Genomic DNA, 6,000 nt, shown 5'->3' with positions numbered 1-6,000 from the left:
TCGAGAGAATGCCGAGAAGCCCTCCGGCTGTTTCAGAAGGTGACAGCTGGGCGGCGGCGCTTCTCGGCGGCCTCCCGAACCCAAACCCGAAAAGTTCGGGTTCGGGTGAACGCCGAGAACCCCCCCGGCTGTTTTAAAAGGTGACAGCCGGGCGGCGGCGCCCAGCGGAGCGCCATTTTGCGATCTGCGGTGGGTTCGTAAGCTGAAAAAAGTTCGTAAGAGACAAAAATATTCTGAACCCCAGGTTCATATCACGAGGGGTTCGTATCACGAGGGGTTTATATCATGAGGTACCACTGTATATGTATGTGCCTTTATATATATATATACACACATTCATATTCTAGAGTCAGCTCCTGGTTTTTGTGTGTGCTTGGTCAAAAGCAACTGTGCTAATTTTCTGAAGTACATATTTTGCTCAATTTACAACCATTTATTTAACATCTGTTCAAATTAAAGGCACTCCCCCCCCCCCACAAAAAAAATAGAATTTCCACTGCATCTCAAAATTATGACTAAAATGATGTGATCCAACATTCGGTTCCTTTGGAATGTCTAGAACGTCTTCTGTAAAGTAAGATCACCATTAGCAGCAAAGCTTTTTCAACGTGCCATGCATTTATATGGTTTCTCACCGTGTGGATTCTGTTACGGCGATGAAGTTGATGGTTTTAAAGTAAAACTCTTTTCAGACTCCATGCATTGAAATGATGTCTCCCGAGCAGAAATTCTGCTGTGGAACAAAATTCTTTCCATCCTTCATGCATATACAGTAGTACCTCTAGATACGAGCTGCTCCACATGCGAGTATTCCAAGTTACGAGCCACGACGGGAGCGAAATCTCTGTTCAACACCCGAGCTCAAATTCGGGATACGAGCCGAGCTTCCACTAGGTGGCGCAAGAATCCTTGCTTCTGGTTATCTCGGCGGGGAAAAACAACGTCTAAAGGCATTTGTTCGAGATGCGAGTTGATCGACTTGCGAGCTCGGTTCTGGAACGAATTAAACTCGTATCTAGAGGTACTACTGTAAATGGCTTCTCTCGTGTGGATTCTGCTTTGGCAACTAAGTAGATGGTTCTCAGCCAAGCTCTTTTCACCCTCCATGCATTTATACGACTTTCCCCGTGTGGGTCTGTTGTAATCATAGGTTTATAGGCACTGAACTTTAGGAATGGAATATTGCTGAAGAGTGATGTTTTAGGCTAATGGGTGCTGAATAAAACTTTATTCTTCCTCTATGAAGAGGCAGCAAGAGTCCAGGCTGAGTAAGCAAGCTGCAGAATCCAGGACCACGTGGAAAATAATTAACTTGATATATAGCATGAAGAAAACCTATAGCTAACTTCCATATAAGGAAATATATGCCTTACTCTCATTCCTTTGCTAATCACCAGTAAACACACAATCCAGGAAAAGGCAAAGAATGGGGCTTCCGTTAATTATCTATAGGGAAGTCACGAGGAGGTTGCCTTATACAGCGCATGACTGAATGGTAGTTGGGGGATGGCTTAATGTATGTGGCGTTCGCGAATTGGTTATTCTGTACCACATGTCGGGAAAAGTGAAATACAATAAAAGGAGAGATCTCAAAAACAATAGAGGTCGTCTCATTGAGAGAAAATTCTCTTCGTTGCTTCATTCTGGTGTGGCAATCATGGCATCCTGTGCCTCCCTAGAGCTCGACCCACTGGGGGAGGGCTATTTGCCTTCATGGGTCCTTTTATGTTTTATAAGCAGTGCGTTTTCACAGAAATCTATTGTCCCGTCTGTGCAATTTATATGGTTCATCTTACGGGAAGTAAGTTGACTGTTCCGAGCAAAAGTCTTCCCACACTCCTTGCATGTATATGATTTCTCTTGTGTGGATCCTTTTGTGTAAAGTAAGAGAACTATTCCGAGCAAAGTTCTTTCCACACTCCGTGCATGTATATGGCTTCTGCCCTGTGTGGATCCTGTTATGTAAAGTACGTTGGTGATTTGACCTAAAGCTCTTTCCGCACTCCACGCACGGATAGGGTTTCTCCCCTGTATGGATTAATTTATGGCAAGTAAGATAACTAATTGCCTTGAAGGTCTTGCCACACTCTCTGCATTTATACGGCTTCTCGTTCTTGTGAACGATTTCATGTGTAGTAAGTTTACTGGGATAAGCAAAGGTTTTCCCACATTCTTTGCACTTATACGGCTTCTGCCCTGTGTGGGTCCAGTTGTGTAAAGTAAGCTGTTGCCTCAACCGAAAGGCCTTTCCACACTCTATGCATTGGTAAGGTTTCTCCCCTGTGTGGATTCTTCGATGGGAAGCGAAACACCTGCTTGTCTTGAAGCTTTTGCCACAATCTCTGCATCCAAAGGGCTTCTCCTTTTTGTGAACTATTTGGTGCGTAATAAGTTTACTGGGATAAGCAAAGGTCTTCCCACACTCCATGCATTTATGGGGAGTCTGCCCTGTATGGATCCTTTTATGAGAAGATAGATTGCTGTATCTCCTGAAGCACTTGCCACACACTCTGCATTTATGTGGCTTCTCATCTGTGTGGCTCCAGTTACGGGAACTAACTTGATTGCCTTTTCTAAATGTCTGTCCTTTTCCCCAATCTTTAGATTGCTTCTCTTCCGTATGGGCCCTTTTTTCAGATGAAAGGGAACCATTTCCGTGAGAAAGAATGAATGTCCAATTGTAATCATTTCCATCGTCTCCGAATAGATCACCTTCTCCGTTAGTCTGGCCTGGATAATATTCATTTGCATCTAATTTGCCTTTGAATTGCTTCACGCTTTTGCCAATATATTCCTTTATTTCCTCTTGCTGGATCACAAAGTCTTGCACTGGGGTATCGATGGAAGATGAGCTTTCCTGATTCCAATGGTCAGACTGGTTTGTCTCATATCTTTCTACTTCCATTCCAACTGCAGGTGTCTCCATTCCCTCCCCAGCAGCTATCCTTTGTAGTAGTTCATAAGAATATTTATTCTCTTGCTCATCATCACCTTTAAAAAGATGGAAAAAGGAAAATGACATCAAGGTTAGAGAAAAGATCAAACTATAGGAAGTATCATGAATTTCCCTCTGAATTGTGGTCAAATTCCAATATATTACATGTTTGCACACTTAAGAACATAAGAAGAGTTGGTTATGACCTATAAAGCCCTTCATGGCACCGGACTAGATTATCTCCGGGACCGCCTTCTGCTGCACGAATCCCAGCGACCAGTTAGGTCCCACAGAGCGTGCCTTCTCCGGGTCCCGTCAACTAAACAATGTCATTTGGCAGGACCCAGGGGAAGAGCCTTCTCTGTGGCGGCCCCGGCCCTCTGGAACCAACTCCCCCCGGAGATTAGAACTGCCCCCACCCTCCCTGTCTTTCGTAAACTACTCAAGACTCACTTATACCGCCAGGCCTGGAGGAGTTGAGATATTCCTTCCCCCTAGGCCATTACAAGTTATGCATGGCATGTTTGTGTGTATGTTTGGTTTTATAATAAGGGTTTTTAGTTGTTTTTTATTATTGGATTGTTCATGTTGTTTTATCATTGTTGTTAGCCGCCCCGAGTCTACGGAGAGGGGCAGCATACAAATCCAATAAATTATTATTAAATTATTATTATTCCATGAAGTGTCCGGAGGGCGAAAGGGCCTTTCCCAAGGCTGAAAATCGGCTGGCCGGCACGCTTGCCGTAGGTTCGCCATCATGGTCCTAAGCAACCTGACTGCAGGGTAGCAAATTCTTACCCAGAGAGGCCACGTTCCTATGATTCTCCAGCATGACTTCCCAATACAGCGCTTTTTGGTCAGGGTCCAGCTGAGACCATTCCTCCTCAGAGAAATACACAGACACCTCCTTGAAGGACACAGGACATTCCTGAACATGGGGGAATAAAAGAATAAGACCAGAACAATTTTCAAGATCTCCTCCACAAATTTCCTAACCAAAGATATGTGAAAGATATTTCTTTGCCGGAAGAAATATTTTAGCCAGGTTGGTCAACTTCATTTATTCCTCAAGACTTTCAATGCCGGTTTTTATTTTAGTGTTACCAAATTCGTTAGTTGTTAGGTAACAATAGAATTTTTTGATTAGTTGCTCCTGTGGTCCTAGACATATTTTATCTAATAAGGTATATTTTGCTATTCCTAACGTATTTTTGTCTTTATTAAATTTCGATTGGATTTGTAAATACTCCCACCGTTCTGTTTTTTGACTTAAAGTTTCTAGTTCTGCTCTTGATTTAATTTCTCCGTTAGTATTTATTATATCTTTATATCTTATTGTATTTTATTTTTATGGAAGTTAGGGTATACATAGGCTTCTAAAGGTACATACCATAATGGGATCCCTTTATATAGCTGATTCCTAATTTTTTTCCAAGTGTGTAACAAGGATTTTCTAACAAGGTGGTTAGTGAAATATTTGTGGGATTTTAATTTTTTCCCCCCATAGATAAGAATGCCATCCTGAATGAAGGTCGTGCCCTTCTAGACTTAACAATCTGGTGTTGGTTAGAAGTATCCTCGGAATGTTGGATGGAAGGCTGAGTCAACCTTGAGCTGGTGATGAGATTTGAACTGCTGACCTACAGTCTACCTGCTGTGCCACCCTGACTCGGGGTGCCTAGGGTCCTGCAGAATGGAAACGCCATTACCTGTGTATTAGATCCATGCCCTATTGGCTGGTAACAGGTCCCACAGGAGGTGGTATATGAGTCGGTCCAACCGCTGATGGATGGGGATTTCCAACTCCCTTTAAAGAGGCCCTGCTATGCCCTCTAGTCAAGGGGTCATCTCTGGACCTTACAATGGTGGACAATTCTCATCCAATTTTCTACCTTCTCTTTATAGGAAAGGTTGTTGGGAAAGTGGTGGCATTGCAATTCCAGAGGACCTTGAAGAATGGATCATCTAAACATTATCAGTCTGGTATCTGCCTTGATTGCACTCATATATGATCTCTGGTAAGAGCAGGTTTAGTTTAGTCTCCAACTCCAGGTACAAATCAGAGGATTAGAAATTACTTTGCAGGCCAAAATGCCTCAATTTTATGCCCTTTCAGAACCATTTTAAGAACAAATTTATTCTATATTGCTCCCATCCTTGGATTTTAATTATCTGCCTTTCTTTTAATGCAATGGTTTTCTTATCAGTAATTGTACACAAGGCTTTATAACAGCAGTAAAATCCCACTGTGATTATTTCATTATTTTTTATTAACCTTTTACAATTCACACTCAAAAATTACAAAAATAACTGGTCTATGTTTAGTATTTGCTGCCGCTGTTTATTCACATTTATTGAAGGAGTTTTTCAATAATGAGTTATTATAAACTCATGGTAGTTAATAGTATTCATCAGAATGAATTATCGTCCTTTAAAAAAAACATTTCTTAAATAGAATCTCACAATGGAAATAACAATCCACTGTGCCTCAACAAGTCTTCAGAGGAAGCTAAGCTAGCGGAGAGCAATTTGATCATATTATTACCATTTCGACATTGTTTTATTGTACACAAAAATAACCCAGCCCAAATCGAAAATGGAAGTACAGAGAAGTCTCCCTGAAGGAAAAAAACAAACCTAATAAACTAATTTCCCCCCACTTACTTGATTTGGGGGTCCAACCACTCGTTCATCTCCACTACAAAGACCTGATGGGGATATAGAAGTTTAAAACGCATAATTAGCAAATTAGGAGGAAGTATTCTACAGAAGACATGGAGAATATGAGATAGCTGAGATTTCTCTGGGGAATGTGAGGAACTTTGATTACCTCCTGAGGTGTCTTGACTTGGATCTTCCTGAGAGAACCTCTGGAAAAACAGGTCTGGAAGGGAATTTCTTGGATTCCTGCATTCTTCAAGATCCCAGATCTCAACAAGAGACTAAAATATGATAGGATTTTTTTTAAAAACCAATTAATGGGTATCGTACAACATCAACTAAACTATTGTATTCTGAACACACTATTAAAACCCCAAACATCCACCAGTAACAATGGGTAAGAA

The 6,000-nt window shown here is 41.6% G+C and overlaps 1 pseudogene; it reads right to left on the bottom strand.

The window, feature by feature from the left end:
- Nucleotides 1-299: 299 nt before the first annotated feature.
- The window catches only part of LOC139158672 (zinc finger protein 420-like), a 28,676-nt pseudogene continuing 22,975 nt past the window's right edge, over nt 300-6,000 (bottom strand).

The sequence above is a fragment of the Erythrolamprus reginae genome, chromosome 2, assembly GCF_031021105.1.
Source record: "Erythrolamprus reginae isolate rEryReg1 chromosome 2, rEryReg1.hap1, whole genome shotgun sequence".
In the NCBI taxonomy this organism is placed as follows: Eukaryota; Metazoa; Chordata; class Lepidosauria; order Squamata; family Dipsadidae; genus Erythrolamprus; species Erythrolamprus reginae.
The sequence above is the reverse complement of the archived record's forward strand: the minus strand, read 5'-3'. Positions and strand labels throughout refer to the sequence as shown.